Source organism: Octodon degus, unplaced genomic scaffold (assembly GCF_000260255.1).
Source record: "Octodon degus isolate 3935 unplaced genomic scaffold, OctDeg1.0 scaffold00067, whole genome shotgun sequence".
NCBI lineage: Eukaryota > Metazoa > Chordata > Mammalia > Rodentia > Octodontidae > Octodon > Octodon degus.
The window spans coordinates 4062579-4073479 of record NW_004524643.1 but is presented as its reverse complement, the minus strand read 5'-3'; the positions used below and the strand labels follow the sequence as shown (position 1 = coordinate 4073479).

The 10901-nt window shown below is 45.0% G+C and overlaps 1 pseudogene; it reads left to right on the top strand.

Moving 5' to 3' along the window:
- The first annotated feature begins 3556 nt into the window (after positions 1-3556).
- LOC105742692 overlaps positions 3557-10901 on the top strand; it is a 129872-nt pseudogene continuing 122527 nt past the window's right edge.

The window sequence follows — 10901 nt, the reverse complement described above, 5'->3', positions numbered from 1 at the left end:
GGATTGTTGCCAACAAAATAAGAGGAAGAACAGGAGAAGAAGAGAAGTTGTAGGGAGCTGTTGGTTTACCTGGAAGAGCTTGTCATGCTGGCTTTCCTGATGAACTCAGCTGTTCTCATCACCAGACGAGCTCAGGACCTGTCATGACTGAGAATGGCTGTCATTCACTTTCAGGGAGCTCTGTTCCTGATGGTGCACTGTTCAAGCTCCTGGAGAAGCTTGTAGAGACTTGGCTGTCCTCATCATTGGAGGACACCCTTATTGCCGCTGAGGATGGCTATGGCACCTTTTGGGAGAGCTCTTGTCTTACTTTGAGAGTCGCTTTCTGGCTCCAGAGCAGATCACCCACCCTGCTGGCACAGAGCCTTCCTCCCGCTGGCACAGACTTTCTAGCTTCCATCATTGACCTTTGGGTCTTTCTAGTGCAGATCTGTGAAACAGGCCTGCATGAGACATTGCCATGAGCTCTAGGCCTCCATTTGGGCTTGTGGTGGGCACCGTCATGGATTCTAGGTCTCTAGCTGGACTCATGCAGGACATTGCCATGGGATCCAGGCCTTCAGCTGGACTCTTTGGGTCTTTAGTGTGTGGACAGATTTCCTGCACTCTTTTTTTTATATGACTCTTTGGGTGACTATTATAAAATAATTCTATAAATTATGTATCCTGTATTGTTGCCCTTGCCAAGCCTGACTCTAACTTTGGACCCACACAGATATGATTCTGACTGCATCCCTGGCAACCTTGTGAGCTGAGATACAATGCAGGTGTCAGACCACAGGGCTTTGTTCTGGACTCCAGGGTTTCTACAGTCAGGCCTGAGTTTTCACACCTTTTCTTTTTTTGAGGCTATCACCTACTTTTCAGTTCAATGTATTAGAATGCTCTGTACTATTTTTAATTGCCCTGTTTCATTGAATTCTTCTGGTGGCTAGTCAAGTGTATATTATTTTCTCTGTTTTATACAGGAAGGATTTCAAACAATTTAATAAAATGAAATAACGGGTCAGAAGTCAAACTAGTCTATAACACAAATGTGTCTGGATCCATAGCCCCTGCCCTACACTGACTCCCCATACTCAGTGGTCCTCTTCCACGTCTCATCCCATTTCTGGCCCACCAGTCCACCTGCAGGAGGCCGTCACATGGGCTGCATCTAAGCTTGAATGTCTCAGTGCCATTTCTCTGGCAGCCCCACCAGGTGGTGACAGGAGATAGTTTACCACCATACATATATTCAGGGCCTATCCAGTAGGTTCTCGTGGCTATGTAACAAATAAGATGCAAGTTATGTAACTGAAGATAAGATGAGTCACTGAATACAATACCTGACATCCGCCACTTAAAGGAGAACCGGTTCGACTTGGCTCATGACTTAAGGGGAGTTAGTCCATGCTTAGCTGGCTCCAGTGTAGAAACACCATGTGTGAATATTACAATGGGGCAGAGCTGTTTAAACCATGACAGCCAGGAAACAGGAGAGGGAAACAGTGCCTGAAAGTAAGGAGTCGGGGCCCAGACATAGGCTCCAAAGCCACGCCTCCGTGACAGACCTAGAAATGGGCTTCATTAATCCCCTGAGTGGATCCTAAAGCCAATCATGTTGGCACTCTGCCCTAACCAACACAAAAGAGAAATGCCTTCTCTCAGCTTAGGGATCCTAAAATCCAAAATGGGTAGCACTGCACTGAAATGAAGGTGGTGTGGGCAGGGCCTTACTGTTCCTAGGAGGCTCTCAAAAAAAATCCCTCCTGTATTCTGGTGACCACCGGCACTCTTGGCCTTGTGGACACATCAAGGTCAGTGCCTCTGTGTCCCTCTGATCCTCTTCCCATCTCCCCCTCTGTGTGTATCAAATCTTTTCTTTGTCTTTTAAGAACACAGGATTGCACCTAGGGCCTAGCTGGATAATCCAGTATAAACTTCCCATCCCCAAAGCCTTAATCCCACCTACAAAGACACTTTTTTACCATCTGAAGTAACACCTATAAATTCCAAGGATCAGTATTATATGGGCGTGTTTGAGGGCTCCACTCTTCAGCCTATACTAGTAGTCGGGGACTTAAGCAGAAAAGGAAAGATTTCCTTGGGCCTGTTGGAAGCATTCCCAGTCAGCCACCAAGCAGTGCAGCACCCACCGCCAAGACAACCAGCTCCACTGTGCTTCGGCTGATAGTCAGAGGAAGGAAGGACTGAGGTGAAGGATGCAGGAATAGCTCTCCTAAGGCTACAGAGCAGGGGCAGAACAGAAAGTTAGCTGCCCTGCGGGGAGTCTCTGCGCACCCTTCTCACATGCCTTTTCCAGCCTTGCAGATGAAATGCGTGTGGAAACCATTGAATCTGTGTGAAAAAACCATTGAATCTGTTTAAAAAAATCTTGCTCTGGGACCGTGGGATTTTCAAACAGTGGCTAATGAGCCTTTCTCCTTCTGTTCCCCTTTGCTGCACAATTCCTTCTCTGTCTCTTAATACTCAGCTGGAACATTTCTGGTTCTGCTTTCCCCTCCTCATGCCCGCCTTCTTCCTCATCCTGCCATGTTGGGAAGATCACTCCTGCCTGGGAAGCCCTGGGGGAGCACATTCAGTCACAGTACAAAGGACAGAAGGTGGAACAACTCTTTCCTTAAAGAGAAGGGGGAGAATGACAAGAAAGCGCAGGCCTGGAGCAGGCTAAGCCCCAGGGAAAGTGCCTGAACTCAGGCCCATCTCTACATAGGAGGGGTCCCTGAGGGGTGCATCCTTGGCAAAGGCTTTGAAGTTCGGGGCCTTTGGCAACCCAAGAGAAAGAGCTGAGAAATGAGACCAACTGAAATGAACCGTACCATTTGATGTCTGTATAAACATCCAGCAAAGGGGGCAGTGGGATTCTGTGGCAGGTGAGAGGTAAAGATTTAAATCCCAGTCTCTGTGTAGTTCCGTGGCATAATGGGCAGCATGGTGAACTTCTAACTACCCATTCTCAGCATCAGACACCTTAGTCCAGGAGGGGTTGGGGCAAGTGGTTTACGCCCAGACACATCACAATAGCAACAGACATGGTGGAGTCAAGATGGAGTTGGCCTTCCGGGCTGCACAGAGTCAAGGCTGCTGGGGAGAGACCTTCCCAACTACTTCACATTCACCTCTGGGCAGGGGCACCATAGTCTCCTGTCTTGGCACCAAAAGGGACACACTAATTATTCCTATCTTATTCTTTTGAGAGCAGATGTTTTCAACGAAGCATCCACTGTTCTAGCTAAATCTGGCCCTACTTGCAGGCTCACTAGTCTAAGCAGGAGCTTCAGATCTCCTCTAAGTGAACTGTGTGTCTACCCCAAACTGCCTTGACCAGAGGAGAAGAGCTACTGTGTAAGAAAGAGAGAGAAACTTCTAAAGACCAATTATTTCTGGGTCTGACATATGCATTTTAGGAGCTGGTTAGATGGTCCTGGTCAGGCTGTCCTTATTGCTAATGCCTGAGCTTGAAGTCCACCGACAAGCATCAGGACAAGGCAGGGTCATAAGCAGGCTGGAGCCCTCTGGCCACAAGTTGGGACCCCACAAGAACAGCGAATCCATGCATCCACATTCCTCAGACCTTGAGGAGGAGGAGGAGGAAATCCTGGCCAATCCAGCCTTTATCCCTGAGGTAAACTCAGGCCAAGTTATGGCTTCCCAGCTAGCTTACAGATCAGCAACCATATACCAAGCTGACAACAGCCTTCTTTTTGCCCCCCAAAGTCCCAAGAGAATCTCTGTGACCCATGCTAAGATGGGAATACTCAGAAGGGACTTGCGCATCAAGAACCCAAGGTGGCCTTTTGCAAAGCTGCCACAGTGTCTTGGGTCAAACTCCCAGATGGGGTTGTATGTGAAGGAGGCTTTGGGGATGCTTTCTTGGGAGAGAGGAAGCAGGATGAAGAGAGGAGATGCTTGACCTGGAGGCATCACAATCGCAACAGACATGTGTGGAGCTCTGGAGTCAAGGTGGATTCGACCTACAGGGCTGCACGGAGTCAAGGCTGCTAGGGGAGAGGGTACATGAGCTTGGGCAGGCATGGAGGTAGCTGTGAGCTGTTGGCAGCCACCACTCCTGGCAGCTAGAAGAATGAGTTCCTGGGTCCCAACCAAAGGGGGATCTGCAGCGTCCAGCATGACCTGCTTTGCCGCATCCCCTCAGCCGGGATGAGCGGATAACACATTGTCCACCACAGGATGGGACCACGTGTGTGTGGTGGAGTTATACAGCTCTCCCCGTGGCTTGAGGACCACAGTCCAGTGGCTGCTCCCCACCCTCTGGTTCCGCATGTCCAGCAACAACGGCTAGAGTAGGAATTCTCATGGTTTCCCCAGGAGTCTCCTGTTTAACTGGGGAAAGAGGGGCTTCAGAGGATGTGAAGTTCTCAGAGGTAGTGCGAATGTTCTGAATTTCCTCGCATGAGCTCGGAAGGCTGGGGCTGCACCGTCGCCTCCAGAAAGGCTGCCCGAGAGCCTCCAACCCTTTGCTGAGGTGGACTCCAGCTCCATCCTCTATTTTCTTCACCTTGTGACAGGGCAGGACCTATGAGCAGCAGACAATCCAGGAAGTGGCTGGGGTTTTGTCATTTCTCAGGGCCATCATACCACCCCCTCACACAGTTATTCTTAAGCATCCTCAAAGTAAAATTATCCTTCAAATTTGAGACTCACACACACACACAAAGGAACGTGCAGCACAGTATTACACCCTTCTGTCTTCTTCCTCCGAGAATGGCAGTGAGGTCTCCATTCCCCTTCGAGCCAAAATCTGCACAGCTCTCTGGCCTGCAGCCTCACATACCACCCAACACTGTCCGCTGTACGCCCCCTTCTCCTCCTTCCCTGAGACACACATGCGCATGCGCGTGCACACGCGCAGCAACAGCAGCGGCAGCAGCAGCAGCAGCATCTCCCCTTGGACTCCCTGCAGCGGCCTCTAAATTTGTCTTCTCCCATCTTCCCTGCCCCCCACCCAATCTGTTCACCATTCCACAAACAGAATGGTCTTTTAAAAGCACAGTTCGTAGCATGTATTAAGCTGTGCCTATGTTCTTTCGATATCCTCCTACCCACTGTGCTCAGAATGAAGAGCAAATGTGTAAGGGGTCTCCCCGCCTCCACGTGCGCTGAGATGGCAATTGAGACTGGCAGTGGTGGCGCGTGCCTATAATCCCAGCTCTTGGGATGCTGTAAACAGGTGGATTACTACGAGTAGACCCTTCCCTAGAAATACAGAAAAAAATAATAATAATAATAACAATCACAGTTTAAGCGTAGATCCACCTGGCATGCCATAGAATGGCTCCAGCAGCATCTTCAGAGGGCCCCCTCTTTTTATTGCACCCCCTCAGCCCCAAGCCAAAGCCAGTACCAAATCAGGGCTGTCTGCAGGACTCTAGCTTGGAACAGTGTCTGTCCTTATCAGTTCTGTGTTCTGGAAGGTACCGAGGGAGAGACCGTGCCTGCTAGAGCTGGCAGAGCGGGGATGGCCCAAGCCTGAAGGGAGGCTGTACGGAAACCCCAGCTGGGAAACACCACAAGAGCCACGGGCCAAGAGCACAGCCCAGCCCCCAAGTGTGGCCTGGGCGAGCACCATGGCTGAGCTGATGCCGTCCCCAAGCAAGAATGGGGGCCTGAACGGGTGGCACCTGTCCATGGCTGGCCACAGACCTTGACAGGTGACCCCTGGGCTCTGCATGGTGCTTCAGGGGTGAGCTCAAGGGAGAAAACTCTAGAAGCACCAACTCGAAAGTCCAAGAGCCTAGAGAAGGTGGGGAGGCAATTCCTTGAAAATGATCCCCAGACCATTTTGTTTCTCTTAAACATTGCTTCAGGAGAAAAAAAAAAAAATAGGGCTTTTTAAAGAGCCCTATTTTATGTTAGCCCTGTGCTAAAAATCATGTATGTGGAAGAGATGTCTGTCCTGCGTGAGAGTCCTCATTTGGAATCTCTTCTGCCCTCTAACCAAGCACTAGCATGGCAGAAAGAAGACTCTGTTAGATAAAATGATTGCTCGGCCTGAGCCAGGGAGTGGTTCAACTTAAAACCCTTTTATTATTTGAAGCTTTTATTATGAGGATCCAAAGCTATGGAATTAAAAGTCACTCAGCTAATACTTGACAGTATCAGACCCAAGCAGCCTGAGTCAAGGAACTCCAGCTCTGAACCCTGGGCTTACATTTGGGCTTTCTTGGATGCTCCTTTGACTGCTGTTTGGGCAGGGTGAAGGCCAGGTGAGCAAGCCGGCAGGGGTCTGTGTTATTTCATGAAGCCCAAAGGCCTAGGAGGGGGCCTCGGCCGTAAAGCTGCAGTGCATCAGTGCAAGCGGTGCAGAGACTTGTAGCTTTCATACCCTCGCAGAGGGTCCTGCAGAGTGTTTATTTACCAAGGTCTGAACCCACTTTGGCGCTACCCTACGTATGAAGAAGGGAAGCCTTCAAAACAGGAGGGACAGGAAGCCAGGGAAGCCTGGGGTGTGTGGTGCGTGGGCCTCTTGCCTTTGCCAGGCTTTGGGATGCAGGCAGTTGGGGTAACTGTGCAGGTCTCCTGTCGCATCCTCTGCTTCCAGATGATGCTGGTGGTTCATCGGAATTCTCCCCACAGACAAGAAGCTTATTTAAACTTCAGGTTACATAATTTAGCAGCTGGCATATGGTCGGCCCTCAATAAATGTCCCAGAGTAATTTAAAAGATGCCTCAGGCATCTAGAATTTCTCATCATATCAGTGTCTAGCCTCATAATTTCCTAATACTTGATGAGCCATGTGGGCTGTGGTAAGGCCTAGTTTATGAAAAATATTTCAGGGATCAAATCCCAGCCAGGAGGCATGAAATCCCTGGGAGTAAGAGCCCAGAACGTCACTGTGGCTGACAAAAAGACAGCATAAAATAGAACCAGACCAATCTCACTCATAAATATAAATACGAAAAGCCTAGACAAAATGCCAGCAAATTGAATTCAACAGCATATTAAAAGAATAATTTACCACAGCCAAGTAGAGTTTACCAAAGAATGTAAAGACATTTTGATATTAGTAAATCGGTATATAAAACATCAATGGATCAAATAAGAAACACCATAGATTTATCTCAAGAGGCACAGGAAAACCATTTGTAAGGATTCAACATGGAGTCTTGAAGGGGGAATTGCTTACACTACTAGAACTAGCTAGCACACATAGGCAATCTTGGGGCTATTTAAGGCAAGGGCACTGCAGGTCTGAATGTCCTCCTCTGTCTGGGAAATTCCCCGCATTCTGAATTTTGGTGGGAGGCAAAGCTATTTCTCCTGTAAAAATGGAGACAACACCAGCTTCTAGTTGTTCTGGGCACTGGCCCATCCCTGAAGCAACAGTGAGGCACCCAGCCCAGCCTCAGATGGTGGAGCAAAGCTGTCTGGCAGCAGAAGGCTGTTGGCTGTGGCTCCAGTAACGGCAGCGACAGCGTTCTCCAGGGCCACAGTGACAGAGGTACGGGGACTGCAGCCAGGCCCCCGTGGTGATGGTTAGGGCCAGGCATCTCGCCATCAAAGATGGTGGCAGTCCCACTGCGGTCATGGCCTCACGACCTGGGCTGTGACGCCAGCTGCCCAGGCACCCTTCCTTCCTGACCTTCTGGTTGTTTCCTGAGCTATCTAGAATCTTGTCAACAAATTTCTTTCCTGTTTTAACCAGCCAGATTCAATTTCTGTTGAGAGAACCTATAAAATATTAAAGAGATACAAATCTACTTTTATCATAATAAAGAATGTGTCTTATCGGCAAAACATGTGGCCAAAATAGCGCATAAATAATGGTATTCCTATTAAAGGACAAAACCAGAATTACCACTAATAGTAATACCATATTTCTTTTTGGTCTGAGAATCTATCATTTTGCAAAATCCAGGTTTATTGAGGTACAATTTAACATACTAAAAGGTATCCCCTTAAATGCTATTATTTGATTCTTTGATGCGTGTCTTAGTTACTCTTCTCTCACTGGGACAAAATACACGATGCCCAAAATGAAGGAAGGAAAGGTTTATGTAGCTCACAGTTAGTGGCAGTTTCAGTCCATACTCGGCTGGCTCCAAGGCAGAGGGCAACCATTCTTGGCAGCAGAAAACAGCAAAGGCAAAGGCAGGAGCAACAGCAGCAAGGCAGAGGCGAGTCTCTTTCCTTTTCCTGTGTTGCCTTCAGGCTATCTGCACCAGGGTGGGTATAGCGCTCACACCCATAATCCCCAAAGTACTCAGACCCATAATCCCAGCCCTGGATCATGAATAAGTCACAAACTCTAGAACTGTGCCTCCGTGACTGCACGAGGCTTTGGGGGGACACCAGGATACAAACCATAACGATGGGTCTTGGCAGATAAAGGCAGCCGCTCAAGCAATATGGAGAGTATTTAAATCATTCCCACATCATCCACTTGAGGATGTGACAATTTCTCTCAAGTTCCTTCATATTTAACTCTCCCATCCCAATCCTAAAAATTGTTGCCTGAGTCTGTCCCTGAAATTTGAATGTCACATTGTTAAGGTAGCCTATGGGGTCCTGCTCCTTTCATGAGCACACAGTTTCTGAGACTTATCCACGGTGTTGTGTGAACAGTGTTTCATGGTGTGACTACAAACTAATATTTGTTTATCCAAGCAGTCATTGATGAGCATTTGGGCTATGTTCAGTTTAGGATGACTACAGAGAAAGTTACTACACACATTTGTGTAGAAGTTTTTGTATAAACTTGTACTTTTACTTTTCTTAGATACTCTTAATAGTAGGAAAGTTGAGTCTGTTTAAATAAATGTTCAAGAAACAGCTATATTTTTCCCCCAAAGTGGCTGTACTATATTGCATTCTCACCAACTATGAAACTTGCCGTCATCCTGTATCCTCACCAGTACTTAGTATTACCAGTCTTTTGAATTTAAGTGTCTAGTACATGAAAAATGACATTTTGATTTAATAATGTTGAATATATATATATATATATATATATATATATACACACACATATATATATTTATCAATGTATCTTTTTGAGTGAAGTGTTCAAAGTGTTCATCTATTTTCTTATTTGGTTGCACATTTTAGTACTGAGCTATAAGGCTTCTTTATATATTCTGATCTCAGTTTTGAACATATTTCCTTCCAAACTGTGGCTTATTTTCTTTAAAAAAAGCAAAAGTTGTTGTTTAGATAAAGTTCAGTTTATTTTTTTTTCTTTATTACTCATGGTTTTTGTGTCTCAAGAAATTGTTGCCTAACCTAAGTTCATAAGGTTTTTTTCTCTTATACTTTCTTCTAAAAGTTCCATAGGGCCGGGGAGATAGCTCAGTAGAATAAGTGTTTGCCTGGCAAATGCAAGGTCCTGAGTTCAATTCCCAGTATCACCAAAAATAAAAAATAAATAAATAAAAATAAAAGTTTCATAGGTTTAGTTCTTATATTTCAGCCTGTGATTTATTCTGAGTTAATTTTGGTTAATAGGGTAACAAATTACCAGTGTTCACATTTTGCATAGGAATACAAAAATCTTCCAGAATACCTTTAATATTTTACAGTATCCTTACCAGGGTAATGAGATACAAAATACAAATAAGTGCTATAATTCCTAAAAAGTAGGAGACAGAGCATCATTATTTGCAGTCAGTATGATTTCATGCCCCCAAACTCAAGAAATTCCATTGAAAACACATACAATTAATAAGAATTCAATGAAATTACTTGTTACAAAATAAACATGCATCTGCCAACATTACATTAAATTGGGAAGGCTGAAGTTTTCCTCTCTAAAGTCAGATACAAAGATGTTCACTATCACCACTCTTATTTGACATTGTCCTCAAAACATTAGCCAGAGAAATAAGAAATGAAAAAGAAAGAAAAGGGATTTGTATAAGAAAGGACAAATATTTACAGATGGCATAATCCCTTACTTATGAGATCAAAAAAATTTCACCAAAAAAGTAGAATTTATAACCAAATTCAGCAATGTATTAGGACACAAAATAAATAGGCAAAAATCGGTGGGGTTTCTATACACTAGTAATGAACTCATTGAGAAATTAGGAAAACAATACCATTCACAATATATAAAAATATTAAATACTTAGGAATTAACCTAAGCAAGAAAGTGAAATATCTCTACAAGGAAAAGTATATCACTCTGAAACAGGAAATCAAGAAGGGTATCCTAAAAATAAAACAAATAAATCCCTATTCTTGGACAGGTAGAACCAATTATAATAAAAATGATGTACAGACTTAGTCCAATCCCAATCAAAATACCAACAGTATTTCTCACAAGCCAAAAGAAACAATTGTAAAATTCATTTACAACCACGAAGGACCCAGAATAGCAAAAATAATCCTGGGTAACAAAAGCAAAGCGGGTGGCATCACAATCCCATGTCTGAAATCATACTATAAAGTTATCATGATTAAAACAGAAAGATACTGGCACATAAGTAGGGTTGTGGATCAATGGAATAGAACAGAGGAAGAAAAAAATAAACAACTGAGGCAATTCAGTTATTTGATCTTTGACAAAAAAGCCAAAAACATATACAACATTCTTTAATAAATGGTGCTAGCAATATTGGATATCCACATGCAGAAGACTGAGTCTAGGCTCATGCAGTGCACTTAAATCAAAATGGATTGAAGATCTAAATATTAAAATAGAAATACTTAATCTGCTGAAAGATAAAATAGGTAAAATTCTTGAAGACATGGACATAGGCATGGATTTTCTGAATAGAACATCCCAATAACAGAAGAAATAATACTGAAAATCAATAAATGGGATGATCTCAAAATCAAAACCTTCTACACAAAAAGCCAACAACTGAAAGAGTAAAGAGACAACCTGAAGAAGGGGAAAAAATACTGCAGGCTATTCCTTGGGCATAGGACTAAC